A 22,344-nucleotide genomic window follows, 5' to 3' on the forward strand; every position below is an offset into this window, starting at 1 on the left:
TTTTTTACTATTAGACTGGACTCTTACTGTAACACAGCTCTTGTTATTATTATTATTATATATTGATTTCAATTTATAATACTACCTATTTTTCAAAAGACTACTTAAAATTCTATTCCAAGGCGTACCTTTTGTTTCAAACAAGGGACATCAATTCTTCCTTACTCGTCTAATTGTGAAGTCTTGGTCTACTTTTGAATCTAGTTAGGTCTTTTTGTGGGGGCCACCGAAACATAACGACCCAAGAATATTCGGATTATTCCAAGACAGCATTCAAATACGGGAGAACATTTTCTGGAATTCCGGTGCTTTCTTCGTCTGCAAAGAAAGCAGCGCCTAGGCTCAAGTCTCCGGTTCGAGTCCTCGGAATCGGGAATCGCGTTGCAAAGGATTCTAACTTTTCACTCGGTAAATATGATCCAGGTTAATATCATCGGCGCTTTTAATGTCTAATGATTCATACTGTAATTTCGGAGTTCAATTCTAACATTCTGTATTTCCACGAGAAATTGTTAACATCACTGGTGTTTTTAACGTCTAAAGATTCACACAGTAATTTTCTCCTTATAACCATGTTTCAGTTGCTTTCTTGTTTTGCTTTATCTGATTATGCATTATTTGGATTCTTCTTTCTCACATTAAACCAATGTGCTTATTTCAAAGTTACTGAAATCGTCAGCGGTATTCTGTGCGACTCTTTTGCCCTTGGTAAAATCTAAATCTTTCCCATCGCAACACTTTGATGCAGCAACTGAAGTATATTGGAATTCGTCGTATTGAACATGAAAACGATCTTAATTATGTTCACAAGCATAATACTCTATAGCATTACAGCGAGCGCCAATGTTTGAAGACGCCTAAGAATGTAAAATTTCTTCCATAATTGCAGGATTAAAATAAACAGAGAAAACAGAGTATTGAGAATGACACACATCTCTCATTCCATTATGAAAAATATTGAAAACTTAATACAATATGCAACAGGTGCATTGGTTATACAATAAGGAAACTATGACAGGTATCGATGGTAAAACTGGGTGAACAAAAAGTGAAGAATGAGAAGAAGCAGTGGTGATCCAGAAATTATGGATCAGAACTGAGCAATCTCTACGTCAATCACACCAATCACCATATAATTTGTACCTAACTAATAGCCTTTCACAAATTATGGACGTAACAGATCAAACTGCTAGAATTAACACTAATAACTCTAACACCCCTCCTTAATTCTAATTGAGGAGAACAAAAAACTAATGAAAGAGGAAATGAAGAAAGAGGGAAAACCTAGTGGGAATAAAACCCCCCGTCAAAATCTACAAGATAGAATGTAAAGCCTTTGAGACAAGAAAATTGCGGACATTAGTCGAATGATAACCGTCATAGTGTTGAATGAAGAATCTCTTCTGAAACCAAGGTGACGATCGGGATTAATCTCCATGAGTGCCCCCAATGACACTATTCAAACAATGAGCAGATGACAAACTAAGGCAAAACATCTGTCAATCGAAGATACATAATGTTAGTGTAGTTTTTTATTTTTCCTATTTTGCTAGATTTTTCCTACACTTTTTAATAATCTCGCTTAAGTTAATAAAGCATGTCTTATTAGGTGAATGGTTGTGAGGTGTCACCTTCCTACATGTGAGCATCCATTAGCTATCTTGGGAAGATACTTTGCTATCTTTAGTCCGATAGATGGTTGCTCCTCATTGGTTGGTGTTGACACCTCCTCCCTCTTCCTAGCCTATATAAGCATGCTACCTGGCTTGTATTTGCATCTCTTGTTTTTGCATCCTCTTAATGCTATTTTGCTTCCAGCATTTGCATTACTCTCTTGCAGACTAACTCTATGATGCTATTTTGATTTTGTATCATTTGCATTCATAGTTTAGATATTTACTCTTTGCACTAGTTTTCTGGGTTATTAATCTTTTCAGATTCTAACATGGTATCAGAGCTTTTCTATGTGCAAGAGTAGATTTTAGTTTCCTTATTTGAGAGATTCGGGGGGGGCAAATAAACTTTATTGTAGTTTTTTGAAAAACGAAGTATGCTTTTCTCTTGCATCTTTGGATGATCCTGAGAGGTTAATCTTTCCTTGGATATATTAATTGGGATATTCCAAGGGTCCCTAAATGTAGTTTGTCCTCTTGTACACATGTGGAGGACATGTCATTGTTTGTCCTTTATTCCACATGTAAGGACAACTCTTGTTTATTTCTTTATTTAGTTTATCCTTCTTAAGAGGATTGTGACACTTTGCACACACCTATTATGAATGTGGCATTCATAGAAATGGGAGTTACAAATGCAACTCCTCTCTCATCTCTATATAAGAGATGCTCCTCCTTCTTTCTTCTTCACTCTTAGCACTTGATGTTATTGTATTGAGCTACTTTTGCTCCAACACTCTCTCTCTCTCTCTCTCTTCTCTAGGCATTTGCCTTCATTCATAATACTCACAAGGGGTTTTCTTTGCTTTCCCCTTATAAATCCTTGTCTCCTTTGTTGAACCATCTTGGTGTATGCTCTTGGAGTTGCTTATCTTATGGTAACATTGTTTCACACTTAACTTACTTGGATTGTTTCTCGTTCCTTGCTCAACATTATTATTTCTTACATGGTATCAGAGCTTGGCTATTTAATCCTTGTTTTAAATTTTGTGTTGAAGGTTGCCATTCATTGGAGCACACCTTATTTGGAGACGTTATTGAGAGAAGAAGTTTGTGTTGTGGTTTTAGCTCATTTTAACATATTTTGTGTATGCAAGTTTCATATAATTTTTTACTAACCCTCTTTGGAAGGCTTGCCGCCAAAGGGTTTTCTTATAAAATTTCAATGTTTTTTCTTGTTTTGGAAGGCATGCCGCCAAAACAAGAAGTATTACATGAGTAAAGTTTTCAATAAGTCTATAATTTTCTTACTCCTTTTCTTCCTTTAAACCGCGCGTTTTTTATTTGAAACCTCCGCTTTGTTTGTTAGACCTTTCTTAAAAACTTGTTTAATTTTTTTTTATAAGAAACCTTAAAAAAAAAAAAAGTTTATTTATAAAAAAAAAAAAGAGAATTGTTCATTCATTTTTTTTTAACAAAAAAAGTAACTTTTTCATTTTATAATTTTTTTTACTCTAACCTTTTAAAACAATATATATATATTATTAATTTTATATATAAAAAGACATCATTTTTTTTTTTCAAATCAAGGAATTTTTTAAAATTTTTTTTCTAATCATGTCAACCTTAATTCTAGAAATAAAACTTAATTATTCTAATTATCATTCTTGGAAAACTCATATCTCATTTATTTTTCGTTTTAAACACCTCTTCGAAATAGCCACTGATCCTTCTCTTGAACCTGATTCAGCGGCTACCCGAGACGAGAAAGATACTTGGAAAGCTAAAAATGAAGAAGCTTTAGGGTTAATTGGTATTTCCATTATTCCAAATTTATATGTGTTGATTGCTCACTGTTCTAAAGCTCATGATGCATGGTCCATCTTGCAAACCAAGTATGACAGTGGAGATGAATACCGCAAAATACAGTTGCAGGATCAACTTGAAGATCTCAGGTATGCAGATTTTAAAAGTATGGATGAATTTCTGTTAAAATTTGATTCTCTTAAAAGCCAAATTATTGCCTTAAGTGTTCAATTAGAGGACATTCGTTTAATTCATCTTATTCTTAAAAAGTGTCTTCCTAGACAGTTTCAACAGTTTATAACTAATATTCATGCATAGCTTGCTATTCCTACTTTAACTTCTCAGTTAACTTATGTTATTTTTCAAACTTTATTAAGACAGGAAGAAGCTAAGCTAATTCAGTTTGGTACCCTTAAATCAACTGAACATGCATTTGTGTTTAGAAATTCAAATACTAATTCTCGTTCTAATCATAATAATAATAACCACAAACAATATAATACTAATTCAAATAATTCCAACAATAAATTTCATGCGAAATATAATAATAATAACAATCATCATAATAACACTCGTAATACTCAAAGGAATCCTTCCAATTCTAAACCTCATTGTTCTTATTGTGGCAAAGATGGTCATATTGTCAATAACTGTTTTAAAAAGCAAAATGATAAAAAACCTATGAATAATAGTACCAATAATCAAAACTCAAATCATAAAAAAGGTAACTCTACTGGTTTTAATCCTCGTCATACTTTTACTTGTAGCTTTAATCTTTGTAGACCTTTAGAATGGATTGTTGACAGTGGTGCATCACAACATGTAACTTCTCATAAAGAAATTTTTGATTCTTTACAACCTGATATTGCTAACATTCCTATTCAGTTAGCTAATAATCAGACTTGTAACGTTGAAGGATTAGGTGATGTTACTATTCCTAATGGTAAATTGCATGATGTTTTATATGTACCTGACTTGAAAACTAATCTGCTTTCTGTTTCACAGTTATGTCAGGACTATAAAATTGAATTCTACAAAGATACATGTTATATCATAGATCCTCAAACTCTAAAAGTGATTGCTCATGCTAAAATGGATAATGACAATTTGTTTAAATTCTATGAATTTGCTACTTCACGATATTCACTACATACTTCTATTGATTTCAATATATGGCATGAAAGACTTGGCCATTTAAATTCTGATTATATTACTTTCATGCAAAAGCATAATATGGTTGATGGCTTGCCTCACATTATACCTTCCAAGATTGCCTGTACAGGTTGTATGAGTGGTAAGATGCATAGGGAGCCCTTTCCAAGTGGAAAATCATGGCGGGCAACTCATAAGTTGCATCTTGTCCATAGTGATCTTTTGGGCCCCATGGAGAATACCTCCATCCAAGGTTCTCGGTATGCACTTACCTTTGTTGATGATTTTTCTAAACGAACTTGGATCTATTTTTTGCATAGCAAGGATCAAGTTCTTGATATATTTATTGAATTTCAGTTATATGTTGAACGGCAATCTGGTTTTAAACTTAAAATTCTTAGAACTGATAATGGAAAAGAATATGTGAATAATGCTTTTCATTCTTATTTGAAATCACGTGGAATTAAACACGAGCTTACTATTCCTTATACACCACAACAAAATGGTGTGGCGGAAAGAAAGCATCGGACCATTGTTGAAATGGCTAGAAGCATGTTGCATGCTAAGAATCTGCATTATAAATTTTGGGCTGAAGCCATGTTTTGTGCAACTTATATTCTTAATCGGACTCCTACCAAAGCTCTCAAGGTTATCACTCCAGAAGAGGCTTGGTCTGGTAGGAAACCTGATTTACATCATTTACGGATTTTTGGTTCTATTGCTTATGTTCATACTCCTAAACAGAAAAGACATAAATTAGATGCTAAGTCATCTCCTTATATGTTTGTTGGCTATGATGAAAACACTAAAGGTTATCGTGTTTATGATTCCACTACTAACAAAGTTCAAGTTGCTAGAGATGTTTGTATTGCAGAAAATGGAGTCCATGATTGCTCTACTACACATGATGCAGAATTCAGTGGCACTAAAATTGTGCTGGTGGAGGACCAACTTCCTTCTCTTAACCCTACTCCTCCTCTTAATCCTTCAAATCAAGTACCACCTATTATTTCTGCACCTACACCTCATGATATTCAAGTAGATACTAATGATACTTTTATTACTAATGATTCTTCCTCTAGTGATAATTCCATTACAACTAAACGTAAACCTAAATGGGCTCAAAACTTAATCAATGAAGGTGATGATTACATTTCTAGATCTGGTGGAATTAAACATAGAAGGATTAATTATTGTAATTATGCTTTGATGACTACTATTATGAATTCTAACGATCCTAAGTCTTTTAATCAAGCTAACTCTCAACCTCATTGGCAAAAAGCCATGCAAGAGGAATATGATTCTTTACTTGCTAATCAAACTTGGGACTTAGTCAAATTACCTCATGGCAAGAATATAGTTTCATGTAAATGGTTATACAAAACAAAGTTGAATACTAATAATGAAATTAGTAAATTTAAGGCTAGACTAGTTGCTAGAGGTTTTTCACAAATTGAAGGATTAGACTATAATGAAACCTTTGCTCCTGTTGCTAAGATGCTTACTATCAAATTAGTTCTTGCTTTAGCATCTAAACTGAATTGGCCCATTCATCAAATGGATGTTAAAAGTGCCTTCTTAAATGGTGATTTACATGAAGAAATCTATATGGCTCAACCTCCTGGATTTGTTAAGAAAGGTAGTGAAAATCTGATTTGCAAATTGAACAAATCTATTTATGGTCTTAAACAATCACCTAGAGAATGGTATTCTAAAATTAATTCTTTCTTTATTTCTCAAGGTTTTGCTACAAGTCAGAATGATCCAAATTTGTATATTAAACATACTAACGATGACATTATTATTGTTATTGTTTATGTAGATGATCTAATACTCACTTCTAATTCAGACACTTTGATTTCTGATATCAAATTCCAACTTAAACAGAAATTTTAGATGACTGATTTAGGTATCTTACATTACTTCTTAGGTATGCAAATTTTTCAAACTCCTAAAGGTATCTTTGTTTCTCAAAGCAAGTATGCTTATGATCTTTTAGAAAAATTTAAGATGAATGACTCTAACCATGTTTCAATTCCATGTGAATTAGGAACTAAATTAATGAATGATATGAATACTCCTTTTGTTGATGAAACTTTGTATAGACAGTTGGTAGGAAGTTTAAATTATTTAACTCTTACTAGACCTGATATTGCTTATAGTGTTGGTTTAGTTTCTCGATTTATGTCTAAACCTCAACAAACTCATTTTAAAGTTGCTAAACGCATCTTAAGGTACATTAAAGGAACTATTAATGTGGGATTATTTTATGATGCAAATTCTGAATTTATTTTACATGGCTATACTGACTCCGATCTAGGTGGAGATCCCAATGATGGGAAGTCCACTTGTGGTTATTGTTTCTTTGTTGGTTCAGGTGTAATTTCTTGGAAAAGCAAAAAAGAACACTCTATTTCCCTTTGCTCAACTGAAGCTGAATACAAAGGTTGTACCAATGCAGCTAAGGAAGCTTTATGGATTAGAAGACTTCTTGATGATTTGGGTCTACCTCAACAATCACCTACACCTATACATTGTGACAATCAAAGTGCTATTGCCTTGGCAAAGAATCCAGTTTATCATGCACGAACCAAACATATTTCACTTCAACATCACTTCATTCGAGAACAAGTTGAAGACAAGCAAATTATTCTTCTTTATTGTAAAGGAGAAGATCAAGTAGCTGATATTTTAACCAAACCACTTTCTAAAGAGAGATTTCAGTTCCATTGTAAAAATTTGGGTTTACAACCCGTTGATGTAAACTCCCCAAGTAAAGATTAAGGGGGGATGTTAGAAAGGTTAATCTTTCCTTGAATATATTAATTGAGATATTCCAAGGGTCCCTAAATGTAGTTTGTCCTCTTGTACACATGTGGAGGACATGTCATTGTTTGTCCTTTATTCCACATGTAAGGACAACTCTTGTTTATTTCTTTATTTAGTTTATCCTCCTTAAGAGGATTGTGACACTTTGCACACACCTATTATGAATGTGGCATTCATAGAAATGGGAGTTACAAATGCAACTCCTCTCTCATCTCTATATAAGAGATGCTCCTCCTTCTTTCTTCTTCACTCTTAGCACTTGATGTTATTGTATTGAGCTACTTTTGCTCCAACACTCTCTCTCTCTCTTCTCTAGGCATTTGCCTTCATTCATAATACTCACAAGGGGTTTTCTTTGCTTTCCCCTTATAAATCCTTGTCTCTTTTGTTGAACCATCTTGGTGTATGCTCTTGGAGTTGCTTATCTTATGGTAACATTGTTTCACACTTAACTTACTTGGATTGTTTCTCGTTCCTTGCTCAACATTATTATTTCTTACAGGTTGGTGTTGACGCCTCCTCCCTCTTCCTAGCCTATATAAGCATGCTACCTGACTTGTATTTGCATCTCTTGTTTTTGCATCCTCTTAATGCTATTTTGCTTCCAGCATTTGCATTACTCTCTTGGAGACTAACTCTATGATGCTATTTTGATTTTGTATCATTTGCATTCATAGTTTAGATATTTACTCTTTGCACTAGTTTTCTGGGTTATTAATCTTTTCAGATTCTAACATGGTATCAGAGCTTTTCTATGTGCAAGAGTAGATTTTAGTTTCCTTATTTGAGAGATTACGGGGGGGGCAAATAAACTTTATTGTAGTTTTTTGAAAAACGAAGTATGCTCTTCTCTTGCATCTTTGGATGATCCTGAGAATCAGAAAAGTTTTGACAAAAACAGTTTTTCTCTGGGGTTTCAATCTCAAATCTGACAACCAACTTGCATATTTGGAGTTTTCAATCAGTTTTGCAGGGTCCAGCATGCCATTGATGGACTTAAGAAGCTGATCCAGCATTTGCATGTCATATTTTGGTTGCTGGGGTCGTTTTTTGATTTTTGGAGCCGTTTTTTATTGTTAAAGGCGTCTGATTTACACTACAACAACATCTTTTGTTCATCAGCAAGAAAAACGCTTTCTGGGTTTTGTTCGCAGCCCTGAAAAACCATCTGGGTATCTTTTAGATTTTGCATGTAAGCTGTATATTTTTCAGAATCGAGCATGCAAAGCTACAGCCATACCCCTCTACGTTGGCAGCCGTAGATTTGAATGCAGTTTTCAAATGTCTCGTTCTTGCTCATACAGACTCCGATTTTGATGATTCTTGTTATGAACTTGGCTGTTTTTTTGTGCTCTATCCACTAGTGGAGTTATTTTTTGATTTTCATGCATGAATTCTTCAGAAATTGCAGATTCTCAGCCGTGACTGTGCATAGTTCTCGTTTTGGAAACTTCGGAGGATCATAACTTTCTCATACGACCTCGTATCGAGGCGATTCTTTTTTTGAAAGTGCATGATTTTTCGAGTAGATCGCAGTGGTGCTATTTGTTTCTTTGATTATTGTGCCCAAGTTTCACTTTTAGCATATGCTCTTCATGAGGGTTTGTAATGCATTGAAATCAAGACCACTAAGTATCTCTTTCTAGTGGTAGTTGTAAATGCACTAAAATAAAGTGCTAAATAATATTTCTTTGGGGGGGGTTCTTTGATTGAGTAAAAAGGGGGGGGCATTGTCGTGGCTGGGTTCTCTTCTTTTTAGCATTTCTTTGCATTCTTTCATCATGGATCAAACAAATATGCCCATCCTAACTCCATACAATTACTTTGAGTGGAAATCATGCATGATAATTCACTTAAGGAAAGCTGGATTAAATAGGATAACTATGGGACTTGAAACTGAACCTGCTAAAGATGAAGACAAGCCTAAGTGGTTTAACAAATGTGATGAGGCATATGGAACATTGTGTTTGTCTGTTTCTCCTGACTTGCTATTTCACATTGAGTCTTTGGATACACCAAATGAAGTATGGACAAAGGTAGAAACATTATTTGGCACACAAGATTCAATGAGGGGTCATATGTTGGAAAATGAATTAATTAGTTTGAGTCCAGGCAATTTCAACACAATCCAAGATTTCTTCACCAAATTGAAATCACTAAGGCTGCAGTTAAAACAATGTGGAATTGAAAAGAAAGATGAACAACTGATTCTCAGTATTCTCTCTAAGCTAAGTTCAGAATATTCTGTGTTTGTCTCTACCTTCTATGCTACTAAGGGTGCACTTGGTACTCAATTCACCATGCCATCTCTAGATGATTTTGCTGTCAATCTCACTCGAGAACAGGACAAGCTAATCCAGATGGGCACTCTTAAGTCCTCTAAGTCACATGCCTTAGCAACCAACCAAGGCACAAAAGAACAAAAAGGACAAAGTAGTAACAACAATAGTAAGGATGAGAAACAAAATAATAGTGACGAAAAGAAGGATCAGATACCAATTGCTTTAAAAACAACTATTGATACCTCATCCTCTAAGGGCGATAAGCATAAGAAAGAAAAGGTTAAATGTGCCTATTGTAAAAGACCCGGTCATGATGAACATAAATGTTTGAAGAAACAAATTGATCACTTGACATACATTCTTGAGAAGAATAATATTAGTGTTCCTGAGTCTATCAAACAAAGTTCTAATGAAGAGTCTAACAAGGCAAAAGAAAACAACAAGGGGAAAGGAAAGGGCAAAGCTCTTGTTGCAGTTGCTTCCTCACCATCCACTTGGGTTCTTGATTCGGGTGCTTTGCACCACATGGCTTCATCTAAGGAAGAACTTGCATCCTTGGAGCCATGTACTATGCTTTCTATTTTGATGGGTGATGACACTCCTATTGAGGTGTGTGGGAGAGGGTCTGTTGATGTGGGGGATGGCACATTCCATGATGTTCTTTGTGTACCCTCATTATCAACTAATCTCCTATCAATATACCAAATCACTCACACAGGTTTAGGCAAGCGGGTTGAGTTCACTTCTGATTCAGTGGAGATACGTCAGTTGCATAGTGATTCTGTAGCAGTTGGGAGAGCAGATCATCAGTCACGGCTCTATCTGTTTTCTCACTTTGTTCTTGATCCTCCTTCATCTGTTTTGCTCACTCACTCTAATGATGTGAGTAAATTATGGCATGAGCGGTTTGGCCATCTTAACTTCCGCTATTTGCATCAGCTCAACCAGCAGAGCATGGTCACAGGGTTGCCTTCGGTTCAATTCTCAGGAGGTGTTTGCCAAGGTTGCATTCTTGGTAAGCATCCTAAGGAAAAGTTTGACAAAAGTAAGGCATGGAGAGCTTCACAGATACTAGAGTTAGTTCACAGTGATTTGGCTGGTCCATTTCAACATCCTTCTTTCAGCAGGGCCCGATATGTCCTCACATTCATTGATGACCTTTCTCGATATACATGGGTGTACTTTCTCAAACAGAAGTCAGAGGTATTTGATCATTTTCAAGACTTCAAAAATTTTGTAGAAAAGCAATCTGGGAAAGCCATCAAGGTTTTGCGCACAGACAATGGTGGTGAGTATGTCAACCATCGGTTTGAAAGATTTTGCACTTCAGAGGGGATTGATTTACAGCATTCAGTTCCATACAGTCCTTAGCAAAATGGTGTTGCAGAACGGAAGAATAGATCCTTGAAGGAAATGGCAAACTGTATGATTCACTCTAGATCTCTTGCACCACAGTATTGGGCAGAAGCCATTAACTGTGCTTGTTATATCCAGAACCGTGTTCCTCACCGAGCCTTGAAGGGAGTTACTCCTTTTGAAGCTTGGAGCGGTCAAAAACCATCAGTTAAGCACTTTCGAGTTTTTGGCTCCCCTGCATGGGCCCACATTCCTACAGAGAAACGTAAGGCCTTGGATCCGCAAAGCAGACCTTGCATATTTGTAGGTTATCCTGATGGTGTGAAGGGTTATCGGTTGCTCCACCCTACTACACATGAGTTATTCATTGAGAGGAGTGTTCAGTTTGAGGAGGGATCTTCAAGCTCACTTTCTATCACTTCTCCAACTCCTTCTACCTTGACATTAGAGTCACTTGGAATACATGACAGATCTTCTGATGAGTCAGATTCACTTGAACAGTCTTCTACCTCTACTTCTGATGCAGAAAGTGATTCAGAGAACTCACATCCTTCCTCTCCTAGTCATCATTCAGAGGTTAATGATTCCCCTCCAGATTCTCCATCTTCTTGCCCACTTTGGGCTAGACAGACCTTGCAGTCTGCAGGTGATTGGGTTGGGGATCCATTAGACACCAGGTGAACTCGTTCACAATTCCAGGATGCTCCACATGTCTTCATTGCTACTGCCTCAGATCCACAGTCCTTTCATGAGGCTTCTGGTATTTCTGAGTGGGATACAGCTATGCAGGAAGAGTATAGTTCCTTGATGAGGAACCACACTTGGGATCTTGTCCCTCTTCCTAAAGGAAGAAAACTTGTTCGATGTAAGTGGATCTATCGGACAAAATTTGCAGCAGATGGGTCAGTTGACAAACACAAGGTTCGCTTGGTCGCCAAAGGATTCTCCCAGGTTCCTGGGATTGACTACTCTGAGACTTTTGCGCCAGTTGCCCGAATGAATTCCATTCGAATTGTTCTTGCCATTGCTGTAGCTAATCGTTGGGAAGTACATCAGATGGATGTGAAGAGTGCTTTTCTTCATGGTGACCTTCATGAGGAGATCTACATGGAGCAGCCACAGGGCTTCCTTCAGGATTCTTCACTTGTGTGTCGTCTTCGAAAGTCTCTCTATGGCCTCAAACAGGCTCCTCGGGCTTGGTATGCCAAGATGGACTCCTTCCTTCTATCAGTTGGGTTCACTCGGTGCCATTCTGATCCTAATGTGTACATTTTGCAACAGGGTGATTCACTTCTATTTTTGGTTTTGTATTTTGATGACTTGCTGATCATAGGAAGTTCTTCACCCACCATTAAGGCTGTCAAAGTGGCCCTTCAGGACAGTTTTTTGATGACTGACTTGGGCTTGTTGCATTACTTTCTCAGGATTGAGATCCTTCAGTCTCCTTCTGGGATCGCCATCACACAATCCAAGTATGCTCTAGATTTACTCTCGAGGTTTCATATGGCTGACTGTAAGCCTGCTCCGACTCCCTTCCTTTCTGGAGTCAAACTTGAGGCTCAATGTTCTTCTCCACTTGTTGATGGCACTTTGTACTGCCAACTTGTTGGGAGTCTCATTTATCTGACTCATACGAGACCTGACATCTCCTATGCTGTAGGCATGGTCTCTCGATTCATGCAGGAGCCCCATGAGTTACACTGGAAAGCAGCCAAGCGGATCCTTCACTACATTCAGGGTTCTCATAGTTGTGGGATTCACTATGCAGCAGGTATTGAGCTTGATTTGGTGGGCTACATAGATTCAGATTGGGCAGGTGATTCTGAGGATCGCAAGTCTACTTCAGGGTATAGCTTCTCACTTGGGTCAGGTCCTATTTGTTGGTCGAGCAAAAAGCAGTTTGCTATTGCTTTGTCTTCTACTAAAGCTGAGTATCGGGGGGCTGTAAATGCCGCCACTGAGGCCATTTGGATTCAACATCTTCTCACTGAGTTTGGTATCCAGATCAGACGGCCATCAGTCATATTTTGTGACAACCAGAGTGCCATTCAGATCTCACGGAATCCAGTTCATCATCAACGGACCAAACACATAGAGGTCCACATGTACTACATCCGAGAGCTCATCCATGGTCATGTCATTGACCTTTGCTATTGTCCGACTTCCGAGCAAGTTGCTGATATCTTCACCAAACCCTTCACTGAGAGCAAGTTCCTTCATTTGCGAGCTTTGTTGGGGGTGCGGGATGCTTCATCTTTTGGGGGGGCCTCTTCCTCTCACTCGAAGTTCTGACTTTTTTGTGGGTGGGTCTCTTTTCTCTGTCTTTTGAGAAATCTTATGTACATGGGTACCTCATCAGGCTTGACTTGCCGGGACCCATTTCTACATCCACCTAAGCTTCGCTTATGGGGGGGTGTTAGTGTAGTTTTTTATTTTTCCTATTTTGCTAGGTTTTTCCTACACTTTTTAATAATCTCGCTGAGGTTAATAAAGCATGTCTTATTAGGTGAATGGTTGTGAGGTGTCACCTTCCTACATGTGAGCATCCATTAGCTATCTTGGGAAGATACTTTGCTATCTTTAGTCCGATAGATGGTTGCTCCTCATTGGTTGGTGTTGACACCTCCTCCCTCTTCCTAGCCTATATAAGCATGCTACCTGGCTTGTATTTGCATATCTTGTTTTTGCATCCTCTTAATGCTATTTTGCTTCCAGCATTTGCATTACTCTTTTGGAGACTAACTCTATGATGCTATTTTGATTTTGTATCATTTGCATTCATAGTTTAGATATTTACTCTTTGCACTAGTTTTCTGGGTTATTAATCTTTTTAGATTCTAACACATAAGACAATAACCTGCATAGCTTCCACCAAACAATGAATAGATGGCAAACAAAGGCAAAACATTTCTTTGTCAAGGATGCAAATGACACATAAATCTGTACAAGTGACCCTAACGACACTACTCAACCATGCAAGCATAAAATGCTGATTGAAAATACAGGTGTCAATAGTCTATAAATCTGATCAACTATGGAACTAAGAAACCATTCGTACCAAGAGGCATGACCGGTCCACGCAATAAATTGTAATTAAAGAGGAAATGAAGATGAGGCCCATGCTGTAAGAGCATGGCCTTGGCTAGTCTGTGATGAAGAAGACTCAGGGAATGAAATTTCATGCTGCTGCATAGCCTTTTCCAAGGCCTCTAGTCTCATCCAACATTTGTTGACCGCATGTCCCACCTTACCACAAAAACTACAAGGCTCATCTAACTTCTTTGTCTTTGACTGCTGATTAGATTTGGAATTCCTCTTCTCACTTGTATGCACTACAAGAGCATGAGCTTTGGAACTTTCCAAAGTACCCATCTTTATAAGCTTATCCTGCTCATGTACCAAAGACTCGATGAAAGCATCAAGAGTGGGCATCTTCCAACTTTTTCCTGTTGTAAGCCTAATGGTGTGAAAAGCAGAGACAAACATAGCATATTGTGGACCCAATTTTGACAAAATAACAAGAATTAATTTGTTTTCTTCTATGGATTTGTCGATTCCACATTCTTTCAGTTGAAGTAATAAAGCTTTGAACTTTGTGAATAAGTCTTGAATATTCTCAAAAGTTCTTGGATCTAAAGAGTTGAGCTCATTTTCAAGGATGTGACCCTGCATCTCATCTTGCTTTTCAAAAAGACCCTCCAGTGTATTCCAAACTGTAATGTTCTCAGATCCCTCTGAAATCTAGAGATTGCCTGAACAATGGGTTCGTACGGAGGTGTACAGGAAAAGGCGTACGGTGACAGGGAAATGGAGTATGGAGACAGAGTTCAAATGATCATACAGCAATGTTGGATGGAATGAGATAGGTGACCAAATGGAGGCAGTCGTACGGCTGGAATTAAGATGGCTATACGATGTTAATAAGCAGTCCATACGAAACCAATAGACAGGCTGTACGATGGCAATGGACAAGCCATACGGTGTCAACTTGCTAAGCCGTACGGTAACCACACTCAACATACGGTGTATGAATAGAACAAGATTGGAGGGTAAAAAGGGAAGTCTGTACGGAGGATGTAGCAGGCAGAGTCTAAATGGAATTGGTGAGCAGAAAGGTGACTGTACGGTGGCTCCAAGGAAGCCGTACGGTGACAAACTATTAGACAACATAGATGCCCAAGCATGCAATACAGGAAGTTATTGAAGTATTGACAATTCAATACCAAAGTAATGGCCTTACACTAGTCTGGAAGATCCAAAGAGGCTGTACGGGGAAAAGGTGGTTTGTATGGAATGTGGGATTGCCCAACAGCCGTACGGTGGAAATACCAGGCCATACAGTCAGCCTTAGTGCATAGTACACTCCTGTAAATGATTCACAATACAAACCAAAGGATACCACTTAGGAAACATACACCAATATGCAGACGCAGAGCCAAGAGAATTACCAACAGGAACAGAGGAATAATTAAGCCTTCAAATTGCCAGTTACAGATTTAGACGAACACCAACGGAATAGGGTGAGGGTTGAATCCCATCGAAATCACACAAGCCAAATAGGGAAGATCTTTCACTTCCGAAATGGCGAACAATCCCGAACTCCAACAAGAATCCGCAGTACAGAGAAATATAATCCAAAGCATACCTACAGACTACCTACAACCGTGCTATAAATACCCGTCGGGAAACCATTCCGAGGGTGTACAAAGATAGCCGACGGCGACACAAACTACGAAAATAAAATAAAATGGGTCTAAACTAAATTAAATCAATCGGCCCATTACACAGATTAATTAAATACATTTATTTTATGACGGGGACATTACAGTCCTCCCGTTCCAAAGTTTGCTTGTCCTCAAGCAAATGCAAACTTGGTTCTAAACCTTTCGTAATCAGCTCCTTCAGTTTCGAGTCCGGGACTAAGTAGATCTTCCCATCGAAGTAAATGATGTTGTCAATAACTTTGTATCTTTCATCGCGTACATAACCATCCATCAACTCATGCAAAAACGTTCTTGGAATACTCAGTCAATAGGCGGGCCCGCCAATTATCCACGGGATGTGGAGAGGTGTTGACTATTTGGTTTTTACTTGCAGCGTCTGGGGCCAAATCTTGTTTAAAAATTGCCTCCATCTTCTTGATGGTGACTTCCCTCGACCCTTTATTTGGCATTCCTCTTAGCAACACCTTCTTGTCATCCGTCTCGAATGAAAAGTCCATCCTTTTGAAACTTTGACTGTATAGGTCAAGAGTTTCCAACCATTGGATGCCCAAAATGATGTCAGTATCAACCAAACCGATGACAAAGAAATCATCTGCGAGGCTATAGTTTCCCATGGAAATTTGTAGCTGTGGGATCACATGAGTGCAAGGTAACAAGGTTCCTCCTGCAACCTTAAACTCAAGTCTTCCATGCTCAATTGCGCTCAAGCCTTTACTAGTGACCAAAGATGAATTGATGAAATTAAGTGTGGCACCACTATCAATCATGATTGGGACTCGTTTTCCGTAAAGTGTGCCACAGACTTTGAAGATACCACCTCTAGTCGGCATAGTGAGGGTAGCAATGGAACCTCCTTTTTGTATCAGGGTATTTATTCTCTCCTGTTGGATAATTTCTTCGTCAATCGCTGCAGGTATTTGTTCTTCGTCGTCATCAGGCATCACCTCAATGTAATGAATCTTTCCCTTCCCGAGGCAGCGATGACTAGGACCTCATTGTTCTTTGCACGTGAAACAGAGCTTTTTCCTCCAGAGTTCTTGCTGAGAATCTTCATCAAACTGAGGTTTTTTCTGAATTGGCTCCTTGTCTTTCTCTTCCTGTGGGGACGGTGCTAGTGTAATTGCGTGAGTTTTGGAGGAAGATGCGGCCATGTCATGCACCTTCTTAATAGCTTCGTTGAGTGTACCTGGGTTGAACCCGTTGATCCAGCCTTTCAACGACTCTCTCAGCCCATCCATGAATAACACAATTTGGCGTTTTTCAGAGATGTTTGTGACTAATACTGATAGCCTTTGGAGCTCAGTGACATAGTTGTCTACCGTGCCCATTTGCTTTAGCTGAGCTGGATCTTTGAAGTTTAGCACAAGATCCTTCCCATCGAAACGATCAATGAGTCTCTCAGTAAACTCAACATAAGAGGTCACTTGGTCGTGACCGAGATTGACCAGTCCATGATGCCACCACTCATGCGCCACTCCTTCCAGATGAAGTGTTGCGAACTTGATTGCTTCCTCTTCGGGCATTGGATTGAGTTGGAAATAGGTATCTGCCTTTAGGACCCACGACTGTGTGGTAACGATTCTTGATCCATCAAATGGCGATAAGGTCACCTTTTCGATCTTTCTGTTGAGATCATTATTAAAGTATCCTCCTTTGTTTCCGCTTCCCAAGTATCTCATCCTCAGATTTGCGTAATCTTTGTAGGAAATGTCATCTTCAAGGTTTGCATTCCTCCAGTCCTCTCTTATCTCTTCGAAAGTTGGTAGTCTCTCTCCGTGATGTGCTTCCATCCGCGGTGGGAAATTTGGCATGGAAGCTCGAGAGCGTGTTGGCTGAGGGTGTGGCTTACTCGATATTGAGTCCGCGCTATGCCCATTTTGTTCTCCGGATATTTTGTTCTCCACCAACTTCTTGAGGGTTTCCTCCATGAGTCGCTGTGTATCCGTGATCTGTGCTTGATTCTGAGCAAGTTCCCTCAGAAGTGCCACAAGTTCGGTGCCTGTCAGTTCCCGTTCGTCAGCCATTTGATCAATGGAATGCGTCCTTCTCCTCTTCCGGCTATAAACTCTCATTCACTATCCACAGGTTAGCAGGATTGAAGGCTCTGATACCACTGTAATGTTCCCAAATCCCTCTGAAATCCAGAGATTGCCTGAACAATGGGTTTGTACGGAGGTGTACAGGAAAAGGCGTACAATGATAGGCAAATGGAGTATGGAGAAAGAGTTCAAATGACCGTACGACAATGTGGGATGGAATGAGATAGGTGGCCAAATGAAGGTAGTCGTACGGCTGGAATTAAGATGGCTGTACGGTGTTAATAAGCAGTCCGTACGAAACCAATAGACAGGCTGTACGATGGCAATGGACAAGCCGTACAGTGTCAACTTGCTAATCCGTATGGTAACCACACTCAACGTACGGTGTACGAATAGAATAGCAGGATTTGAGGGTAAAAAGGGAAGTCTGTACGGAGGATATAGCAGGCAGAGTCTGTATGGAATTGGTGAGCAGAAAGGTGACCATACGGTGGCTCCAAGGAAGCCGTACGGTGACAAACTATTAGACAACATAGATGCCCAAGCATACAATACAGGAAGTTATTGAAGTATTGACAATTCAATACCAAAGTAATGGCCTTACACTAATCTGGAAGATCCAAAGAGGCCGTACGGGGGGAAGGTGGTTTGTATGGAATGTGGGACTGCCCGATAGCCGTACGGTGGAAATACCAGGCCGTACGGTCAGCCTTAGTGCATAGTACACTCCTGTAAATGATTCACAATACAAACCAAAGGATACCACTTAGGAAACATACACCAATATGCAGATGCATAGCCAAGAGAATTACCAACAGGAACAGAGGAATAATTAATCCTTCAAATCGCCAGATACAGATTTAGACGAACACCAACGGAATCGGGTGAGGGTTGAATCCCACCGAAACCGCACAAGCCAAATAGGGAAGATCTTTCACTTCGGAAATGGCGAACAATCCTGAACTCCAACAGGAATCCGTAGTACAGAGAAGTATAATCCAAAGCATACCTACAAACTACCTACAGCTGTGCTTAAATACTCGTCGGAAAATTGTTCCGAGGGTGTACCTAGAGATAGCCGACGGCGACACAAACTACAAAGACAAAATAAAATGGGTCCGAGCTAAATTAAATCAATTGACCCGTTACATAGATTAATTAAATACATTTATTTTATGACGGGGACATTACACAAACTTCATTTGGAGTTGTGCATGCTTCAACATGAAACAACAATTTTGCAGAGATGGATAAGCATAGCAAACCAAAGGCTTCATCCGTGCGGTTGAAGTATTTAGACTTTTGAATTGCGGAAGTGGGTTCCACCTCTGTCCCCATAACTATTCGATACAAGCCTTTACTTCTAAGTTGAAGCAGAATCTTAGGCTTCCATTCGAAATAGTTGTATGGTGTAAGGGAGAGAGAGGCTAGAAATTCCATTCTGTCCAACAAATCTAATCTTCAACAACAGCAAAAGAATCTATTGATCATTGATTGTTAAATCACTATATAAAATGCTTGATTTATACACAATTAACTCCATCAAATAAGAGTAATTCAGGGTGAAAGATTGGGGTTATCGGCTAACTGAAAGATATTGATTTGTTAATAACAATTGGATCTTCAGTTATGCATGAAGAGAATCATCGCTAAAACTTATCAAAACTCCCAGTGAATCACCATCGAAACTAAATAGAACTGCCAGTTGGAATTAATCTCCAACACCCCCCCTTAATTCTAAAATGGAGAAAAGAGAAATCTAAGGAGAGGAAAGAGGGAAAATCTAGTAGGAATAAAATCCTCCCTCAAAAATAGATGCTAATAAAGCAATAAAACTACCATACTACAATTTCTTTGATCCCAAGAAGATCTCGAAGAAAGTGAAATGGAAGAGAAGACGGATCCCTCCATGGTTTGTAGTGAATGGTAGATGCTTGACACTGTGTGCTGAAGGTGGTCCATGATCTTCGAACAACATTCTTCCCTTTAGGAAGAAGCATAATTGAAGATGTATGAATGAAGTCTCCCCAATCCTGAAAGGAATATGAAGGAAGAAATCTCAAGATGTATGATGTCTCTGACAACCTGCTCCATGGTCTCTGTATAGATCTTGAAATGGCTATAGTCTTTTAGAAACTGTTGTAGAACATAATCAAAAGACACATTTTTCACCTCAAAAGGCAAATAGATCTCCTTAGAATGTTGTGCAAATGTATCCAAACTCGTATCAATCTATGAAGAATGACTATTTAGAGAAGGAAGAAGAGGGGCCAAGAGGCTCCTTCACAACAACTAAAGAAGAGTCACCTTAGTCAAAGAGAAGATGAATAAAATCAATTGTGTCATCTAGATCCAAAATGAGGGATTCTACAAACAAAAATGATATGTCTGGTAGAAATCTATCCCAATGAACTGAATCCGGAAGACACAAATGATCCTGTTGCAAAGAAACATTGGAAGCTTTCGATGAAGCAACTCTAATCTCTGAAGAAACAACAGAAGCACCGAGGTCATCAATAAATTGATCATCCACAAAGGATATGTCCACACAAGATGAGGCAACTGAAATCTTAGTATCACCCATAGAAGTTTGGTTATCCAAGGAATCATCACTTTTAGACGAAGAATCAACGTCTCCATACAATTGCCGGATGATGGTCCAATCAATGAAAGGGCACTTTGTGTGCTCTATATGATATAAAATATACTCAGAAATAGTAAGACATATTAGTCCATAGACAATATCATTACTATTAAACCATGCAATTTTACGTTCATACTCGCTTGGCTTATAAATATGTCCAAGGAGATAGGGCTTTAGATCTTGCTCCATGCAATGATCCTTTATCCCTTTTTTCCAAGACGGATAATTTTCTAAGGTTAGCTTAACAATAGATGGATGAAAATATATACTAGACATCATTGATCTCCCTCAAAATGGAACTTTATCTCAGTTCGTCATTACAAATAGAAACACATTAACAACCCCTAGTCTAATGAACAAAATTCATCTGAAAAAAAAAAAAAAAACGCTTTGATCTGCAATACCTGCAACAAAAAATAATACTTCTTCTTCCAGCTAACTAGGCTCTGATGCCATGTAAGATTTCTTCCATAATTGCAGGATTAAAATAAACAGAGAAAACAGAGTATTGAGAATGACACGCATCTCTCATTCCATTATGAAAAATATTGAAAACTTAATACAATATGCAATAGGTGCATTGGTTATATCATAAGGAAACTATGACAAGTAAATTGGGTGAACAAAAAGTGAAGAATGAGAAGAAGCAGTGGTGATCCAGAAATTATGGATCAGAATTGAGCAATCTCTACGTCAATCACACCAATCGCCATATAATTTGCACCTAACTAATAGCCTTTCACAAATTATGGATGTAATAGATCAAACTGTTAGAATTAACACTAATAACTCTAACAAAGAATATACGAATGCGAAAGTTTTTCAAAAAAGATGAAAAGGAAGATTATCACTTTTGAGTTGTTTCTGCTTCCTTTTCTTAGGCTTTTGAAGAATCCTTATTTGCTTCAATTCTATTTGTTTGTTTTCAGAAAATTTTAAGTTGGAAACATTTTGAAGTATACTATTGCAGGGTACATGTTATAGGTTGATTGATACATGATTATCTCGATGAACATAGAGCAACTTTATGTGATTTTCCAAGATTTTTTGATTGCTTTAAGTTTGGTTATTGGGCATGAATTTAGGAAGGTATCTTGGAAACATTTCTAACAATTGTAATGGGAATGCTCAATGTCTTAGTTCCATCTATTAGATCTTTTTTTAGTAGATCATTTCTTTTCAGTTCCCAAGGGTAAATCTCACAATATAAAAAATAAAAATTGTATCGAGCTTGGTCTAATGGCAAATGGATCTTATCTTCTGCATGTGGTTGTTCTGTCTGGAGTCTATGTAGACAACGTAAATTGTTGCCAGCCACATGGGAACGAAACATTAGGAAAAATTTGAACCTAATCAGTGGACGGTCACACTCTTAGAATTTAACATAGAGGAGAATGCGAGCCTTTTTTTTCGGATGTGCCAGTTCAGAGAAAGCTGATGGTTTTTCTCTTTTTAGGAGTATAGGAAGAGAAACCACATTAAGATGATATTAGTGGCAGCTCAAATCACCACCCTTCTCGAAAAATGACACTAATGACTACCCTAGGTTCTTGAAAATTTCAAACAAAGAGAATTCGATTTAGGAAAAGGAATATGTTTGACCTTTAGGAATTTTCAAAGTGAGTGGGTACTAAGAAAGGCAAATTTTACAAGCAATTGGAAAAGCAAAGGTACGCAGAGATTAAGGTTCAGAAAAAACACCCAAAGAGGTAGAAGAGTGGGAATTGATGGTCAGTTTCCAAAGTATACTAGGGGTTATGAATGGCTTGGCAAATATTTAAATGAAGAAAGGCAGCGTGATCATTCTAATTGTGTCAGACCCTCCTAGAAAGTGCATATGACCTATGAAACTCGAAAATCTACGTGGAAGTTTAGATCCCATTTTATGAGGGAACTAGT

General features: G+C 38.1%; 1 protein-coding gene across 2 annotated transcripts in view; it reads left to right on the forward strand.

Moving 5' to 3' along the window:
* Positions 1 to 218: 218 nt before the first annotated feature.
* FAP2 (Chalcone-flavanone isomerase family protein) overlaps positions 219 to 22,344 on the forward strand; it is a 128,416-nt gene continuing 106,290 nt past the window's right edge. Inside the window, exon 1 of one of the 2 annotated variants that reach the window (XM_089815166.1) lies at positions 219 to 408. The gene's annotated coding sequence lies outside the window, so the exon portion shown is untranslated. Of the gene's footprint in view, positions 424 to 22,344 lie in introns of both variants that reach the window. The other variant, XM_089815165.1, reaches the window with a different exon arrangement.

Source organism: Cupressus sempervirens, chromosome 2 (genome assembly GCF_028749045.1).
Source record: "Cupressus sempervirens isolate cs-2001-9-10 chromosome 2, ASM2874904v1, whole genome shotgun sequence".
Lineage (NCBI taxonomy): Eukaryota > Viridiplantae > Streptophyta > Pinopsida > Cupressales > Cupressaceae > Cupressus > Cupressus sempervirens.